Here is a 19,278-nt window from a genome sequence, read left to right on the forward strand (position 1 = left end):
GGGTTCATACACTTTATCAAGAGGTACATGAATATTTAAATGGAACATGGATAGGAAAGGATTAAAGGATACAGGCCAAACACCGGCAAATGGGAATAGTTTAGATGGGAAGCTTGCTTAGTATGGTGGACCATGTGGGTCCATAGACCATATTGCTCACTCTCGTGAATTGTACCTGGAAATTGTGAGACCTATATGTGGTAAATCTCAAGATACCCAGCATCTAAGGAGCATATCATTGGAATAGTAATATTTAAGGGGAGAAAGAATGGCCTGTGATGGGATGTGGTGTTCTTCACTTTACTGCAGACTTGTTCGTGTTATAAATGTAGGTTTTAACCAAATGGTTGGATGTCAAAATAATAAGAATCAGAGATAACTTGAAACAAATAAATCTTTTGGTTCGTACTTGCATCCTTATTTGTAGTTATGTTAACTTGAAAGAATTGTGTATATCGGTGATGTCGATCAGTTTCTCTGACATAAAGACCAAGGCCACAATTGTAGTAAAAGGAAACAATACACTGAATAGGTAGAAATAATGGATTGAATCATATATTCTTCAAAGATTTCAAAGGTTCATTTACTATCAAAGCATATATCCAATACAACTCTGAAATTCTTGGGAAGCTTTATAAGAAAATAAAATTCAAGTGCACTGGATGTGATAGAAATCAAAATATAGGATGTGAAAAGTATTTTCCGGACTTTTGTTGATCATCATGTCAAGATGAGCCCAAGAGTGCACTTTGTACAAGGTACTGGAGCAAAGATTAGTCAAGTTAAGTCGCTTTTATTGTCATTTCAACCATAACTGTTGGTACAGTATGTAGTAGAAATGAAGTAACATTTCTTCAGGACCCTGGTGCTACCTGAAACAACACAAAACTACATTAGACTTCAGACCTACATGGGACTACATAAAGTGCACAAAACAGTGCAAGACAGTATAATAATTAATAAACAAGACAATAGGCACAGTAATAAGGGGCAAATTACAATATAATGATATAAATGTAAACAATACTTCAGCAGGAATTGAGAAAGAAATGAGCAAAAATTGCAAAGGAAGTGGAGTGGTGTTCAGTTGAGTGTGTGTGTAGGTTGGAGTCAGGCTAGACTCTGGGAATTGAGGAGTCTAATGGCTTGGAAGAAACTTAATTTGGATCTTTCTTTCATCAGCTCTGAATACTTCTCTGGGAATGAGATGTCCTTAGCTCTGGCACTGAAGAGGCAATGTAATCTTTAGGAGTCATTGTTATAGCTTCAGAGAACCATCCTTTAGTACATATAGTATTCATCCTTTGATTATTGTATCTACTAAACTTTTTTTCATTCTGTCCACTTAAATGACCTATTTCATGATGCTGTAGTTAACTTCCACCCTCTTGTAAGAACTTAATTTTTAAGTTATTAATTCAAGAGTTGTAGGCTTCAGAGATGAGCCTATATTTAGTTGTCGATCCCTAAATTCCCATGAGAATGTGGTGGTGTATTATCTTGAACTTTTGTTATCTCTAAGGTATTGGTGTTCCTGTGTACCTCTTAAGGGAGGAAGTTTCAGGTTTTTGTTCTAGCAGTGATGAAGATACAATGATGTGCTGTATCTCTATGTCCAGATGGTGTGTGATATGGAGGGCAACCTTCAGTGATGTGTCCCCATGCTTTTGCTGCCCTTGTCCTTATAGTTGGTTGAGGTTATTGGCGTGGAAGGTGCTTCCATGTGGTCTTGGTGAGTTGCTGTAGTGCATCTGATAAATGCTTATATATATAAATTGCTTTTATATTGTGGAAGTGGTGGAGTGAGCGAATGGTTGTGGATAGGTTGCCTATCAATTGGACCCCTTTGTCCTGTATAATATTGAGCTTCTTGACTGTTTTGAAACTGGACTTGTCTAAGCATGTGGGGAAAATATCAACACACTTCTGAAGAGTCTTGTAGATGGTGGACAGGCTTTATGTGTGTGTGGGGTGGGGGTGGTGGTGATGGTCAGGGGTGAGGTACTCACTGTAGGAATCCTAGCTTCTGTCTGACCTGCTGTTGTTGTCAAATTGTGGATCTGGTTACTCCAGTTCAGTTCTGTTTTTCTGGTTTGAATTAATCCCCATAATATTGAAGATGATGTGGAGAAGATGCTGAAGATGGAAGCTGCTTTTTCTCGGGGCAAGTTTGATGTTGGCTGCTCCAAAAGCACTCGCCACACCATCCGGGTGACGGAAGACACCCCGTTCGGAGTGAGATCCCGGCGGCTGGCCCCGGCAGATGTTGAGGATGTGCGGCAGCACTTGTGCAAGTTGAAGGAGGCCGGAATCATAGCTGAGTCTCGAAGTCCTTATGCGTCCCCAATAGTGGTGGCACAGAAGAAGAATGGGAGGGTGCGCATGTGTGTTGACTACAGGACTTTGAATTGGCGAACTGTCCCTGATCAATATACCGTCCTGAGGGTCGAGGACGTGTTGGCCTGCCTGAGAGGAGCGAAGTGGTTCAGTGTGCTGGAGTTAAGAAGTGGGTATTACCAGATCCCGATGAGTGCGGGTGATAAAGAGAAGACCGCTTTTATCTGCCCGATGGGGCTCTTTCAGTTCGAATGAATGCCCCAAGGCATATCGGGGGCCCCAGCCACCTTCCAGAGGCTCTTGGAGAGAACTGTGGGGGATATGAATCTGTTGGAGGTGCTGGTGTACCTGGACGATTTGATAGTGTTTGGATTGACTTTGGAGGAACATGAGGAGAGGCTGTTGAAGGTGTTGGGCCGGCTTAATGAAGAACGGCTGAAGCTTTCCCTGGACATATGCCAGTTCTGCAAGTCGTCGGTTAGCTACGTTGGCCATATAATTTCGCAAGAGGGAGTGGCTACTGATCCAACCAAGATAGAGGCTGTGACCACCTGGCCGAGACCCCAGAAAGTGGGCACTCTGCGCTCATTTTTGGGGTTCTGTGGGTATTACCGCCGATTCATGAAAGGATACGCCGAAGTGTGTCACCCATTGACTCAGCTGTTGTGTGGCTATCCCCCGGCGGGAAAGAAAAGGAAGGGGGACTGGAGGCAAGATGCTGGAGGATACTGGAACCCGGCGGAACCTTTTGGCTCGAGATGGGATGATCGATGTGAAGAGGCAATCCGATCTTTGAAAAGAGCGCTGACCCAGGCCCCGGTGTTGGCTTTTGCCAATCCCCAAAAGCCATATGTGCTGCACACGGATGCCAGCCGAGAGGGTCTCGGGGCTGTTCTGTACCAGGAGCATGGCAAAGCATTGAGACCGGTAGCCTTTGTCAGCCGAAGCTTTCGCCCTCTGAGAGAAACTATCCCACTCACAAGTTGGAGTTCCTGGCGCTGAAGTGGGCGGTGGTGGACAAGCTGGGCGATTACCTGTACGGAGCCAAGTTTGAAGTGAGAACGGATAACAATCCCCTCACTTATATTTTGACTTCGGCTAAGCTGGATGCCACAGGACGTCGGTGGCTGGCGGCCTTGTCAGTATATGAGTTCAGCCTGAGGTACCGCCCAGGAAGTAAGAATGTTGATGCAGATGCTTTGTCACGTCGGGAGCGGGGGGAACAGGAGAAGGACGAGGAGTGGGAGAGTGCCCCTGCCCCTGGAGTGAAGGCGATGTGTCAGTTTGCTATCACTGTGAAGGCCGAGGGAAGAGGGAGGCTGGAACGAGCCGTGGACCATTTGGGGGTTTTTGATGATGCCATACCCCTAGCTTACTGTGACTTGACCGCACTGCAGACTAAACAGTTGCCGGAACTGAGTCCAGGGGAAGTGGCAGCTGCTCAGCAAAATGACCCGGGTCTTGGCACTGTGTGGAGAGCTGTAGAGAAGGGGGATGTGGCGTGGGCTGAGAAGGAGAGACACCCGACCGTGCCTCTGTTATTGAAGGAGTGGCCTCGGTTAAAGTTAAAGAACCAAATCTTGAACCGGGTAACGGCACCTCCGGACCAACCCCGCTGTTGGCAACTGGTTCTGCCGGAGGAGTATCGGCAGACTGTACTCCAGGCCTTACATGATGATTCTGCACACTTGGGGGTGGAAAAGACCTATGGATTACTCAAAGACCGGTTCTACTGGCCCCAGATGAGGGGGGAAGTCGAAGAATACTGTAGGAAATGCCGTCGTTGCATCCGGAGGAAGACCCTGCCAGTGTCAGCGGCTCCACTGTCGCACTTGCAGATTGCGGGACCTCTGGACTTGGTATGTATGGATTTTCTGTCGATCGAGCTTGACACCAGTAACACCGCGAATGTCTTAGTCATCACCGATCATTACACTCGCTATGCTCAGGCATTTCCCACTAAGGATCAGAAAGCGACGACAGTGGCAAAGGTGTTATGGGAGAAGTATTTTGTTCATTACGGCCTTCCCAGGCGAATCCATAGTGATCAGGGGCGGGACTTTGAGAGCCGCCTTATCCATGAATTACTGAGTATGCTTGGGGTTGAGAAATCCAGGACTACCCCTTATCACCCACAGGGAGATCCTCAGCCAGAGAGGTTCAACAGGACCCTGTTGGATATGCTCGGGACACTGGAGATTGGGCAGAAAAGTAAGTGGAGTCGTTATATTGGACAATTGATTCACTGTTACAATTGTACTCGCAATGATGCTACAGGGTACTCGCCCTATTATCTGATGTTCGGGCGGGAAGCGAGGTTGCCCATTGACTTGTGTTTTGGGGTTGAAGTGGGTGAATTACCCGGGAAGCCCTATCTAAAGTATGTGTCTGACATGAAGAGGGAGTTACAGTGGGTGTACGAGTTGGCCAAGGCGGCGACTACCAAACAAAATCAGAGGAATAAGATGTGGTATGACCAAAAGGTGAAGTTTGTCCAATTATTGCCGGGCGACCGGGTCCTTTTACGGAATTTGGGACTCCCTGGTAAGCACAAGTTGGCAGATCGATGGGCGGCCAGCCCCTATGTAATAGAGAGCCAGATGCCGAATCTACCAGTTTATCGGGTGAAACCTGAGGATGGGAAGGTGCTCCATCGGAATCACCTGCTGCCCCTGGGTCAAGCGGTGCAGGTGGACAAGGAGCCAGAGTGGGAGGTTGAGCCTACGCAAGGATTCTGCGAGGGCGCGGAGCGAGGGAAGAGGCTGCTGCTGAAGAGCGGGGAAGGGTCCTCAACCCGGGAATGGATACTGATTCGGAAGATGACGAATCAGATGAGTGGCCCCTGTTCCCACTCGCTGGCGCTCCAGTACCAGAAGAGGGGGCTCCTGCCCCTTCCCATACTGAGTTGGGTGAGAGGAGGGAAGGTAGTGAGGGTCAGATGGAGAGGCAGCCAGCGTTGGGGGGAGAGAGGGTGGAACCCGAGCGTGAGCCGGTGGGTTCTCAGGTGAGGGGGGAACCCCGTGAGGGAGGGGGTGAGGGTCTGTCAAGTAGACCTGGGGTGTCTGAGACAGTGGGTCCGCAGGTGAAGAGGGAGCCCAGTGAGGCAGAAGGGGTACGGAGATCTCAGAGAAGGAGGCGCCCCCCGGAGCGGTTGACATATGTGGTACCAGGAGAACCGAGTGTGATTTCTACTGCTCTGGTATGTCTCTGCTTTCTGCACCTGGGTTGGGTTTTGTGTGTTGCAAAAAGCTTTGGGGAACTCTGGTAATGCCATGAGAGCATGACATTTGCTGGTGGGGGGAGAATGTACAATGTCTTGTGTATGTGACTCAAAATGGCTTCTTTGGTTTGTTAAGAGTAGGAATGCTTCTTTGATAAGTGCTTCTCTCACAGTTGTTTAGCTTTAGACTTGCTGATATGGGGATTGTATTCATTTGTTAACCAATGGGGAATGTTATTTTGTCTTGTGAGGCTGGGGGGGGGGGGGGGGGTTCGTGGGTTTTCAAGAGAGTTGGGAGGAAGACGCCGAGGAAGGTGGACGTGTGCTGCACTGCTTGGTTGACCACCGGGGGTGGTCCCGGGTGCGAAGACGTGGAGGTCAGAGGCAAGCGATGAGGGGTCGAATGGTTCGATGGTTGAGCTCCAACGATGTGCACTAAACTGACTGAACTTTGATAAGTTGGCGCCTTTTGTTTTTTCTTTTCTTTCATATAGTATTGCCTAGTACTCTTTTAGTTTTAGTAAACTCTTCAAAGTGTATTTCATAACGGTATCTGGGGTGAATTTGATACTGTGTGCGGGCGCGAGGCATAAACTTGATTCTCACAGCACCTGCGTGTACGGGAGGTAGGATTGGTGTGTGGCTGGATCTCCTTTCCCCCTAGACATATACCAGCCTGTTGGTTAAGTGTTACATTGATAAAAGGGTTTCAATGGTAGTAGTAAGTTATGTTTTCTCTTCTATAATATATAAAACTGTTTATTGCATACAGTTATCTGCGGGGGATTGGTTCTGGGCCCCCCCTCCCCCCCCCCGCAGATACCAAAAAACGTGGATGCCCAAGTCCCTTATTTAACTTGTATCAGTGCAGTGGACTTTAGGACCTAGTAGAGCTCTGGACCTTATTTAACCTGTCCCACAATGGTGGACTTTAAGACCCGATGGAGCTCGGGACTCGCCGCCCCAGTGTTTCTGTTCGGCTGACGGAAAACGATCACGATTGAAAATAAAGTGGAAATGATAAAGCAATCGGAAAGAGGTGAAACATCATCTGTCCTTGGAAAAGCGTTAGGCTACACTCGGTCAACGATTGGAACAATTTTGAAGTATAAAGTGAGAATAATGGAGCATGTGAAAGGCCCTGCCCCGATGAAAGCTACAACTATTACTAAGCAATGCAGTGGTTTAATTATTGAAATGCACACCTTTCTTAAGTGTTTTATATGCATAGAAAGGTAAAATATAAACTAAGACAAACATTTGACTAACTGACGCTAAATAATACTGGATGTACCTCTTCCGACTTGCTTGTAGTGCCTAATACAAAGTAAATACTTTGTAAATAGTTGTTATACTGTATTGTTTAGGGAATAATGATAAGAAGAAGTTGTTTGTACAAGCTCAAATGAGTGCTGGAGAGAGAACTTCAGTTTTTTTCTGATCCCAATCCGCGGTAACCTATGCACATCCTCCTGTATACTTTAAATCATCTCTAGATTACTTATAATACCTAATACAATGTAAATGCTATGTACATAGTTGTTATACTGTATTGTTTAGGGAATAATGACAAGAAAAAAGTCTATACGTGTTCGAACAACAAGTGCTGCAGAGAGAACTTACGGGTTTTCCCAATCCACGCATGCGGAACCTGCGGATAAGAGAGCCGACTATATAAAAACTCTACATTAGCACAGTAGTCTGATATTTGAAATATGAAGTAGACAATTTACACTCGTACTTCTAGTTGCTTCACATAACTTTTAGCTTGCTCTTAAAAATTAATGATGTAATTTGCTTCAGAAGTAGATTGTCTCAGATTTTAATACTGCTTTTGTTCTTTCGGTACTTCAGTGAGTGAAGATATTGTGCTTCAGGCAACTGGATTGCTGTAATGGGCACAAGCTTAGCGTATATGGAAATGATGATGCTCAGTGGTGGCCTGTGCAAAGTATTTTTCAATAATTTCTTGCAAAGGCAGTGCAATAAGGAATATATGAGGACCATCCGGAGAAATGGTCACTAGAGCTTTACACTAGAGCTTACCAACTGAGACATAGTATTAACAGATTTAACCCAAACCAATTTTATTGCAAGTAGTTTCAATGATTTTATTTATTGATTTTTGTAAAATTTACATCTATATTTGAGAATCACTTTCATGCCTAACTTCTGGGTTGATTGCATATGTTATCTAGTTTTTCCATCTTCAGGTAATCCCCAGGTTATGACAGCTTAGATAATGAAAAATTTGTCCTGCAATTCACAAATAACTACCAAAAAATCTTGAAACCAGAATTTAAAAAAAATGCCCTTATTAATATTGGGGGGGGGGGGGGGGAAAGAATCGATAACTAAGCAGTTGCTTTTAAAATTATGTTTCTTCACGTGCAGATGACATGACTTCATGTTATGGAAAATTGCAATGCAGACATTTTATTAGACTGCAACCACCCACCCCTGAAAATCATTGGCCAAAGGGCTTCTACTTTGTTGTTCTGTGTTCTTGACTAAATCTTGTACATGATGGTAGCATGTTGATTAACTATCCAGATGAGTAACTTAGATTAGTCCAGATATGAGTGACAATCCTAGTTGCTTGTGGAATTGAGATGACTAATTTGGAATACAAAATGTATAAGGAAAAGTCTTACCTCTGATAGTATAGTTGTAAAAACTTGCCTAGTCTGCCATGGTAGGAAATCTGCCATCCTTGTTTGAATTTCATGTGACTTCAGACCAGATGGGAGTGTGTTTCACTTTTAACTGCCTAATGAAATGCCAAGTCATTTGATTGTACAGCAGCTTCTTTGATGAAACAGAAAGAATTAATAAAATTGGACAGGTCACCCATCACAGACCAAACCAGGAAATTCAGACCCAGCAAGATTGCTTCTATCTAAGTTGACTTTGCAAACTTTGTAGTGTCCAAATCTGGAGAGTTAACCCAATAGTTTGACACAGTTGAACTCAGAATCACAACCACAGTTTCTTCCTTCATAATGCCTGAATATGTCCTGTCCAAGCAGCAGGAAAGTGGTGGAATTGCAAAATAGGAGGAATTTTCAATATTAAATTCACAAGTCACGTGATTGTACCACTAAGCAAGCAGAATCCTAAAGGATGCAGCTGCAGGGCTAGATCTACAGCTGGTAGTAAGCAACTTGCTTAAGCTCATCTGGATCAATCTAACTAACAAGTACAGCCATTCAGAATACATTGATAGAATTGGTCACAAGGCTCTATCTTGACACTACAATGCAGGTTAAGTGTTGCGCTGCTGTGACAGCTTCTTCCAAACCTCCAGGTTGATAGAAGAAAGCTTGTGAGAATAGTTCCCCCAGCAGCCCTTCCTCCCCTCACTGCCCCCCAAGCTGAATGCTTTCCTGGCTTTGAAGTATAACACGTGTGGGAGCACCTTGAGTAGTTTAAAAGCTAACACTACATTGCTCAAGGGTAATTAGAGATGGGTTTCCTTTTTAAAGATGATTTTGAGGATAGCTTTTGAGGTTTGACTGACTTAAAATCAAGAGTGAAGATTTAAGGTTTGAAACATTGTGTACATGTAAGTAAATTAAAGACTGCTGGTAATCTGCTTAGGGAGAAAACTTTGTTCATCGTGAACATTGCAAGTTTTACCATATTGCAAAGAAGGTGATTCGTGTGAAATAAATATTTTCTGCTAGATGTGGACACGTGTTAATCTTTCCTATTCTAGTTATGAATTGACAATTAATTAAACATAATGCACAGCTTTTTTCCGATGCAGGCACTGAAGGGAAAAAGACATTCATGAATTAAAATGGCAGAATTTATTCTTTTGTTTCAGAATCAAAACGTATATGTTTTATATGGTATCTGAAATTTAAATGGAACATCTAGAACAGCTTATGATTTTTAAAAAAAGCATGTGTGTGTATATAAATGTCTTTCATTTTGACCCAACTTGTTAAAAGCGATTTCATTCACTCATTCATATCATGGATCCTTGTTATTGACTTGGAACTTAGAGGAATTTGAACATTCCATGAAGTTCTAAATTCCCGTATCTCAAAATACTCACCTCAGAAAGTAAGTGAATAAGATGCATTTATAAATGTGCAAAAGTAGTTGATTTGATTAAAACATGCATTTTAAACACAATATTGAGAATAGTCTTTTAGAGTAGTAATTAGGAATGGATAAAGTAAATGATTTCAACATTTAATTTCTGGCTGTATGTTTATCATTAGAACACAGAACATAGACATCTTCCGCACTCAGCCCACAATGTTGTGTTGACCATGTAATCTACTCCAGAAACCTGGTCTACATTATAATTGGTCTAGTCTAGGCAGCTATCAGAAAGTTCAACAGAAATGGCGGGATAACATTGTGGATTTCCGTTCTATCATTTTTTTAACTGCATTCTTATCTACTGTGAAATTAAAATGATAGATACAACGATAAATTGTTAAATTAGTTGATAATTACTGAGGTACAGTGAAAAGCCTCTCTTGCATAGTGTCCATATAGCTCAATTCATTACAATGGTGCTTCAAGATAGTACAATCACAAAGTGTAACAGTACAGGTAAAGTGCAGGTAGACAGTAAAGTGCAAGATCAGAACGAGATAGATTGTGAAGTCAAAGGTGTAAAGTATTTTATACTAGGGAAACATTCAGAAGTCTTTTAACAGCAGGGTAGAAGCTTGAGTCTTGAGTCTAGTGGTACAAGCTTTGAGGCTTTTCTCTCCCTTTTGCTGATGAGAGGGGGAGAAGACAGTGGATGAACAATTGAAATTCAAAGCTAGATTACCTGTGGGATGGTAGATTGGACTCAATGGTAGACTTGTGTTTGAGACAGATGATGTGGCATTTGAGAGGCATTCCTGAGATTCTGAATAGATAATCTGGGCTGACTGCAGTTTTGAGGTCTTAGTACTCTCTGACGTGCCATCTCTGAGGTGAAATATTAATCTAAAATCTTCTTTGCTTTCTCATTTGAACATAAAATATCCTGTAGGACATTTTTGTAGCAGAAGAGGATAAAGCTCCTGATCATTTTGGCCTGCAGCGTCACTGTAATATACTGATTATTTAGCCATAAATACGAAGGTAAAATAAGAGTTGTGACATGTTTAAAATATAGTTCAAAGGCTGTTTCCGTAGAGGTAAAAATGCTGATGACTTTTGTCAGATTTAGAAGATTAACTGATTCTTTTAAGTTTTGGGATCTATGGGTTTGGTAATGAAAGGAATGGATGGGGATAGGGATCATGCATAGGAAGGCTGTAGAAAGGTTCTCCCAATTATGTTTTCTAAACCAGTCATCGTTTCTCTTTCTTACCTCCTTGCATCTTGCACCATTATCACTTTCTTCATTTAATCTCTTAGCTTTTCCATTTCATTTTCTTCTTGGATATAGAATGATGCATAACATAAACAGATCCTCTGGTCTTCCATGTCCATGCTGACCATCAAATATCTGCATACTAGTCCCATTTACCAAAACTGGATCTGTGGCCTTCTGCGCATTGGTGATTCAAGAGATCAACAGAATCTGACTAAAGGTTGTGAAAGTCTTTTTCTCTGCCATTCCCTTCAGAGAGTGCATTCTAGATTTTAACCACACTCCAGGTGGGAAAGCTTCTTCCTCAGATCCCCTCTGAACATTTACTGCTCAACTTAAATCAGTGGCCTGTAGTTTTAGATGCCTCAGCATTTATGGAAAGTTTCCTACTACCTGTACCTCTCATAATTTTGTACACCTACTGTATGTCAGAGTTCTCAGCCCTACTGGTCATCATACATAACCTACCCTCATTAGTCCAATCAAAATGCACCACTGCACACTTGACAGCATTAAATTCAATCTTGGCATTACTGTACATGGCTCATTTTGTCAAATGATCAATATGATGAAAATTATGATTATCCTCTTGATTAACAACACCGTTTAAGATTGGATTGGACTTTTATATGCATCTCATTCTCTTAAACTCACAGAATGAACAGTAAATACTCAGTGGTTACTCAGTTGGGCATCTTCTGTACCTAATAAATGGGCCACTGAATATATGTTTGTGGTCTTCTGCTGCTGTGGCTAACCCACTTCAAGGTTAACGTGCTGATTCAGAGATGCTTTTCTGCACACCACTATTGTAAATAACATGGTTATTTGAGTTACTATCGACTTTCATGTTGGCTTGAACCAGTCTGGCCTTTCTCTTCTGACCTCGCTCATTAACAAGGCATTTTTGCCCACAGAACTGCTACTCACTGGATTTTATTTTTGTTTATCGCACCATTCTCTGTAAACTCTGGAAACTGTGCATGAAAATCCCAGGAGATCAGTTTCTGAAATACTGAAATTACCCTGTCTGGCACCGATAATCAAAGTTACTTAGATCACATTTCTTTCCTATTCTGATGTTTGGTCTGAACACCTGAACCTCTTGAGCATGTCTGCATGTTTTTATGCATTGAGTTGCTGCCACGTGATTGGTTGTTTAGATTAATGAGCTGTTGTACCTAATTGTGGCCACTGGATGTACATGCAGCCTGCAGTTCCATCTCTTTAACATCCCTGAGTAATCCTTTTAATAATAAGCAAAATGACTTGAGCAAAACAACAGAACAATTTTTATGCATTTTCCACCTTTCTGCTCTTTCTGTCCTGATCTCTTTATCTCTCTCTCTCTTTTGAGCACAGTCCGAAGTGTTACTGGCCTGAAGTTATGACTCTGTTTCACATTGCACAGATGTTGGACCTTGCTTTCTGAGTTTACGCAAATAATTGTACTTTTCAGAATGTTATATGGAGTAATATTCCTGGGTTGTATGGAAATCTATTTGCAGTTCTCTGCCAAAGTAGTATTGTAACTGATATCTTTGTATGAAAAATGTTCAGAGAGAGTACTATTTCTCTGATATGTGCAAGGGTGCCTTTGTGTGCCCTTTGAAATAAGTCTATGCTATTTGATTTCAGTGCCCATAGAGCATATGATGGCTGAAGTATAGACTAGCTTTCTTGTCAAATGCAAGCATTCCGTGCTACCTTTTTGAATGCATGGAATAGACCTTGTACCATACTTGGATATTAGGTGTTTATATTCAAAGCTTTGCTCTGTGTTAGAGCATGTGGAGAGGCACCAATTGTTTCCTCCACACCTCTTCCCCCACTACACCCACATCTATGTACTAATAGATTCAGTTTCACATTTTTGGCTTTCTTTAATGGTGAATCAACTTCTGCAAATTTGTGTAGATCTATTGTACTGTGCTAAAGTCTTAGGCACATATTTATAGCTAGGGTGCCTAAGACTTTTGCACAGTACTGTAGTAATTTTATGTATTGCTCTGTACTGCTGCCACAGAAAAAATTACGACATTTGTGAGTGATGATAAACCTAATTCTGATATGGGTCTCTGTTGTAGACTGAGAGTAGAAAGGGGGGCAGGGAGATGGTTGGGAATCCTGGTTTGGGAAAAGGGGAAGGAAGTGGGAAGCACCAGAGAGACATTTTGTTATCAATAAACCAATAATTTGGAATCAACTTTGCATGTTGTCTCAAAGCTGGGTGTGCCTGCATCTGTGTCAGCCCCTGTCCCGGGTGCTCTTTTTCTGCCAGCTGGAGCACACTGCTCCTGTGGATCTCCACCCTCAGCATTCTTAACATCCTGTGTACCCGCTGGATTTACAGACTCACTCTCTGCTCCGCCTGGACATCCGCCTGCTCTTCATCCTGGGAGTGGGTGTCCTGCAAAGTGGAGCAACTGTTGTGTCAGGGGGTGTCAGTTGTGACTTGTGGAAGACCGCAGAGATCGGTGCTTGAATACCAACTGGCTGAGGAGGTGAAATATAACAAGAGCACAGGTGATGATTCATTTCTAACAGTATGTTGTAGTTAGCCTTGACCTCACCTGTGGTGAACCGGGACATCTGGAGAGCTGGGAAGAGTGATCCTGTCTTGTTCCCTTGTACCCATGTGGAATCCGTGTTGTTGGGCTTCAGTCGAGTCACTTTTTTATTGTCATTTCGACCATAACTGCTGGTACGTTACACAGTAAAAATGAGACAATGTTTTTCAGGACCACAGTGCTACACAAAACAGTACAAAAACTACACTGAACTACATAAAAACAAAACAGAAAAAAATCTACACTAGACTACAGACCTACCCAGGACTGCATAAAGTGCACAAAACAGTGCAGGCATTACAATAAATAATAAGGCAATAGGCACAATAGAGGGCAGTAAGTTGGTGTCATTCAGGCTCTTGTATTGAGAAGTCTGATAGCTTGGGGGAAGAAACTGTTACATAGTCTGGTTGTGAGAGCCCGAATGCTTCAGTGCCTTTTCCCAGACGGCAAGAGGGAGAAGAGTTTGTATGAGGGGTGCGTGGGGTCCTTCATAATGCTGTTTGCTTTGTGGATGCAGCGTGTAGTGTAAATGTCCGTAATGGTGGGAAGAGAGACCCTGATGATCTTCTCAGCTGACCTCACTATCCGCTGCAGGGTCTTGCGATCTGAGTTGGTGCAATTTTCGAACCAGGCAAGTGATGCAGCTGCTCGGGATGCTCTCAATACAACCCCTGTAGAATGTGATGAGGATGGGGTGTGGGAGATGGACTTTCCTCAGCCTTTGTAGAAAGTAGAGACGCTCTTGGGCTTTCTTTGCTGTGGAGCTGGTGTTGAGGGATTCTCCGCCAGGTGAACACCAAGAAATTCAGTGCTAGAGGAGGTTTGACCAATTACTAAATACAAGAGTCACATACTTTCTCCAGTCTGAGCTGTGAATGATTACATAATGTTCAATAAGGACATGCAAAGTACAATTATTTATGTGTTATTAGTTTAGGCAGATTGTGTTTGTCTATGATTGTGACTTGGATGAATATCAGATCATACTTTATAAATAATTAATGCAGAAAACCAGGTAATCACAAAGGGTTTACAAACGTTTTCTTTCAACTGTATGTGCCTAAGACTTTGCACAATACTGTATGTCTCCAAATTTCATTAGTTATAAACTATGTTGTGAAAAAATTCATATTCAATAGGTTCTGAAGATCTAGGAGGAGTTCTGTGTATTGATTTTAGCATTGGTGAAAGCACTCAGGTATTAATATTTGGATTTTGGCTGATTAATTTACTTTCTGCTGTACTTTGTCTTAGCTCCTGTTTTCATTTCGATTAACTTTACTCCTGTTCCATTGTCCAGCCATCATTAAAAACACTAAGAACAGTTTGATATTCCAGAATACTTTGAGAAGTTGCAGGGTGATTGGGCCATTTTGTACATAAATAAACTTATCATTTGGCCAGATAAAGATGTTCATTGAAACAAATGGAATTTGTGTTTTGCACCCACATTTGTAGATGGATCCTATGTAGATCCCATCTGAATTGCTGTTTTCAAAGTGCAAGGATGGGTTTGCTCTTGCAGTGAATTCTTCTGCAATGCAGTAGAGAATCACTATTTGCTGTAACATGGTAGCTTTGATGTTTGCAGATCTAAATACTATTGACATATTTACTGAAGCTTTTATTGCAGTAGGCATCCTAATGAGTGATATTATGATTTATTGCAGTATTTATGGCATATGATTTTATGGCAGTATTTATTTGTAGAAAGTTAACACATTTCTGAAACCATGTAGGTTGACCCTTGAAATAGTTGAATCTGAAAGACAAATCAAAAGGGTGCATTGCAAAGAGTGGCTTGCTTTTACCAGTATTTACGAAACTGGTGAATTCCTTGAAGAATGTAGCCACCAAACTGGTTCAGTGACAAGAAGCAAATAAAGGATAAACATGTTTGACTTTGCCATTGACAAAACCTTGTGCATCTGCCCGTGATAGCTTTGGGAGAAGTTTTTATATGCAATAAATATCTTGTTTTCTATAAGGATATCTTTCGAAGTGTTTTGTGACACTACAGTAGCAGTTAATGAGATAGACTCAGAATAGATTTCTGAAAAAAAATGAACATTCGTGAGCTGCTGTGGACTAACATTTGCAGTGAAGATCAAAACTTGTAACTTTTGTGGCCCATTTTATCTTGTGGGCATCCACTATAATTAATTCAAGGATCAACCCTAGTTGAATGAGGAGTACAGAAGTGGGTGGTTGGCATTGAGATGCTGCTGCACATCTCCATTGATACATTTTTAATCTGAACGTTTGTGTGGTGTTTCCTTATTTCTCTGTAACCAAATGCTTTTCCTTGGGTTTTGTGGTTTCCTCCATATTCGTTAAATTGTCCTGTAGATAAGTTGTGGGAATGAGGGGTGGAGATGGTCCTGGTGGTCTGGGAATGTTCAGTGGATACGTGATACAGTGGGTTGCAAGAAAGAAACTGCTGTTTCTCTGAGAGACTCAAATAGTTTTTTATGTCCATGTCACATGAAATGGAATTGGAGTTGATTTATTATTGTCGTATGTACTGAGACACAGTGAAAATCTTTTCTTACATACTGTTCATACAGATCAAAACATTACACCATTAATTGAGGTAGAAGAAGATAAAACAATTACTGAATCAATAAAGTGTAACAGCTACAGAGAAAGTGAGATTTTAAAAAAAGTTGTAAGATAATGAAGAGGTAGATAAGTGAGAACAAGTGTCCATCTTATCATATTGGGTAACCATTCAGTAGTGTTATAATAGTGAGGTAGAAGCTATCCTTGAGGCTTGTGACTTTTGTATATTCTACCCAGTGGAAGAGAAGAGAGAATGTCTGAGGTAGGTGGGATCTTTCATTATGCTAGCTCCTTCACTGAGCTATAAACAGAATTCATGGTTGGTTTCTGTGATGTGCTGAGCTGTGTCACAACTCTTCACAGTTTCTTGCGGTCGTGTTCAAAGCAGTTGCTATACCAAGCTGTTGATCATCTGGATTGGATGCTTTCTTTGGTGCATCAATAAAAGAAATAATTAAGGTCATTGCGGATGTGCAGAATTTCATTTATCTCCTGAGGAAGTAGAGTCATTGTTGAGCTTTGTTGGCTATAGCATCTATATGGTTGGTTCAGGAAAGGCAATTGGTGATGTTCACTCCAAGGAACTTGAAGCTCTCAACCCTGTCTACCTCAACACTGTTGATGTTTACAGGAGCACATTTCTGATGTCAGTGGCCAGCTCTTTTGTTGAGAAGAGTCCCAAAAGCAGCAGCAGGCATATCTACAAATAATGAGGTGTCAAAGTCTTGCAAAACCAGATTACAGCTACACAGTAGCAATAACAAGCAACTCAGAACAACCAGTGGGTGATATTGAAGCTGTACACTGTTACCATATTGAATTAAAAATGGCGGCATGATAATTGGCAATTAACTGGCTTGTGGGAGGAAGGAGCTCCAAAATTTCCATCCTTTGCAGTGGTAGGATTTCACATGTAATGCCAGCAGCAAGGCCGAGAAGGTTGAGTGCCTAAAAGATGACCCTTCTTGATTTCTTTGAGATCCCCACCAACACAGAAGTTAATTTTAGGCCAATTGAATTGACACAATGTATGTAATTTCAATAAATCAGCAAGAGGGCTAACCTCCCTGACAAAATAAGTAATGCATAGAAACTGAACTGGTCCAGCTTCAAAATTATGATATGCCAAAAAAACTCTTGATTTGTATTTAAAATGCTTCATTGGCTATAAACTATCTATTGAAAGGATCGTTTACTTGCGATCTTTCACTATTAAGAGTAAAATCTTAAAAGATTTTGAATGGTATGAGTTATCATGGGGATCTGTACCAGGGCAGAGGTGACCTGGGCAAGGGGGATTGGTTGCATCTGAAGTGGAGGAGGACAGTATCTGATGAGTTGACTTAATGGAGCTGCAGAGGAGGTGGAAGTAATTGAAATGGGGGGAGGGGTTGCACTACTGATGAGGGGGAACATCACAGCAGCACCATGAGAAGAGATCCAGAGGTAATTACAGTTAATTCAAATGGGCAAAACTTAGCTTTGAAAAAAGGATCACTCTTGAGAGAGCCTTGTCCAGCTGTATCGCTGTCTGGTACAGGAAATGTAAGGCATCTGACGACAAGTCCCTACAAAGCATTGCAAAGACTCCTGGGAGTCTTCGATTATCAGAGTGTCTCTTGCACCCATCCAAGATATTTAACAGGAGCACTGTATACTCGGGGGGCCTTAGCATTGTCGATGATCCCTTCCATCCATCCAACAATCTCTTCGACCCTCTACTGTCAAGCACGTGGTACTGTAGTATTATGACAAGAACTGTTAGGGTGGGAAACAGCTTCTTCCCCCAGGCCATCATACTACCTGTCACCACCCAGGTCTCATCACGCATGAAATGCCAGTGGTGTTGTACTGTTTACTTTTTAATGTGATGTAAATGCACCATATAGTGGTAATATTTTGTGTTATGTCCTTGAGTTCTATCTATTGTGTTGCACATTTTGGTCTGGAGGAACATTGTTTCATTGGACAGTATACATGTACAGTTGAATGACAATCAACTGAACTTAAACTTGATTTTTGGGTTACCCTATAGGCTCTCAATGGTTCAAAAAAATCATTTATTATCAAAGTGTACAGCTCTGGAATTCTTCAGTTCTCTGTGTAGCCTTGAAACCAAGAAAGGAAAGACAGACAGCTTGACCATCAACTCCCAAATCCTACCTCCCCGCGAAAAAAAAAGGAAACCTAAATGGAATAGGCATATCAACCCCTCAAATCCCTTCTTCCCCCCCCCCCCCCCAACAAAGCAAGCAAAACCGATCAGGCACATCACCTCCCCCCCACCACACACACAATGGACCAGGCACGTTGACCCCCAAATCCCTCTTTCCACACAAAAAATACTGAGAGAATTGGGTGAAAAAACACAAAATATAAAAGCTATAAGGCTGAAAAAGAGTTTTATAGTCTGATTAGTAGTCCATAAGTTGAAGTTACAAACTTCAGCAAGTCTAGTTTTAATGGCATTAGATAATAACTTGCAAAGATTGATTGGAAGATGCTTTCAGGTAAAAGGATATCTGGCAAGTGGGAGTCTTTTAAAAGTGAGAAAACTGAGATTTTAGGATGTAGCTATTAGAGTGAAGAATAGGACCAGCAGTTTAGGAAATCTGCGTCACGAGGGATATTGAGGCTTTGGTCAAGAAAAAGGAGGCATGTTAGGTATGGCCAGGTTGGATCTTGTACTCCTCCCCTTGAGAGGTACAGTACAAGGGATGTAGAAGTATCCTTGAGAGGGAAATCAGGAGAGCAAAAAGAGGACTAAGAGAATATTTTAGAAATCCTCTTTTACCTATCTGCAATGGTGTTCTGTGGGCATGTGCCATTGGAAACGTATGCTCTGTGCGCACTTCTATGTTTGTTGAGTATTCAGCTTTGCAGTATCTATAGCTTGGGGACCATGAATGTTCAGTTGAACTTTTACTCATTGTAAATAAATTATCAATATACCTGTTCAAAGTTGGTGTATTTTTTGTCACACTTGCCAGACCTGCCAACCTGATTCAACATTACACATGGATATCTTAGGACAAAAGGGAAACCAGAAGCTCCCCTTAAGGATCAATATGATAATCTATGTGTGTAGCCACAGGAGAGGGCTGAGATGTTAAATGACTACTTCTCACCTGTTTACCTGTTTAACATGAAGGACAGAACATGGAGAAGTTTGAGTTCAGAGAAGAGAACAGTAATATCCAAAAGCCTTTTTAACATTTAGAATTGAGAGTTATTTGTAGTCTTGAAGTGTATCC

The 19,278-nt window shown here is 41.9% G+C and overlaps 1 protein-coding gene and 1 long non-coding RNA gene across 8 annotated transcripts in view; one reads left to right on the forward strand and one right to left on the reverse strand.

Annotated features, from left to right (window-relative positions):
• The window catches only part of arid1b (AT-rich interactive domain 1B), a 412,366-nt gene that overhangs the window by 84,695 nt on the left and 308,393 nt on the right, over positions 1–19,278 (forward strand). The gene's annotated exons all lie outside the window — the stretch shown is intronic.
• On the reverse strand, positions 319–8,329 carry LOC132402940 (uncharacterized). The gene is made up of 3 exons (XR_009515131.1): positions 8,212–8,329; positions 7,181–7,208; positions 319–872 (listed from the first exon to the last, which is right to left on the reverse strand). It is a non-coding gene; the product is annotated as an uncharacterized LOC132402940 (long non-coding RNA).

This window comes from Hypanus sabinus, chromosome 12 (assembly GCF_030144855.1).
Source record: "Hypanus sabinus isolate sHypSab1 chromosome 12, sHypSab1.hap1, whole genome shotgun sequence".
In the NCBI taxonomy this organism is placed as follows: domain Eukaryota; kingdom Metazoa; phylum Chordata; class Chondrichthyes; order Myliobatiformes; family Dasyatidae; genus Hypanus; species Hypanus sabinus.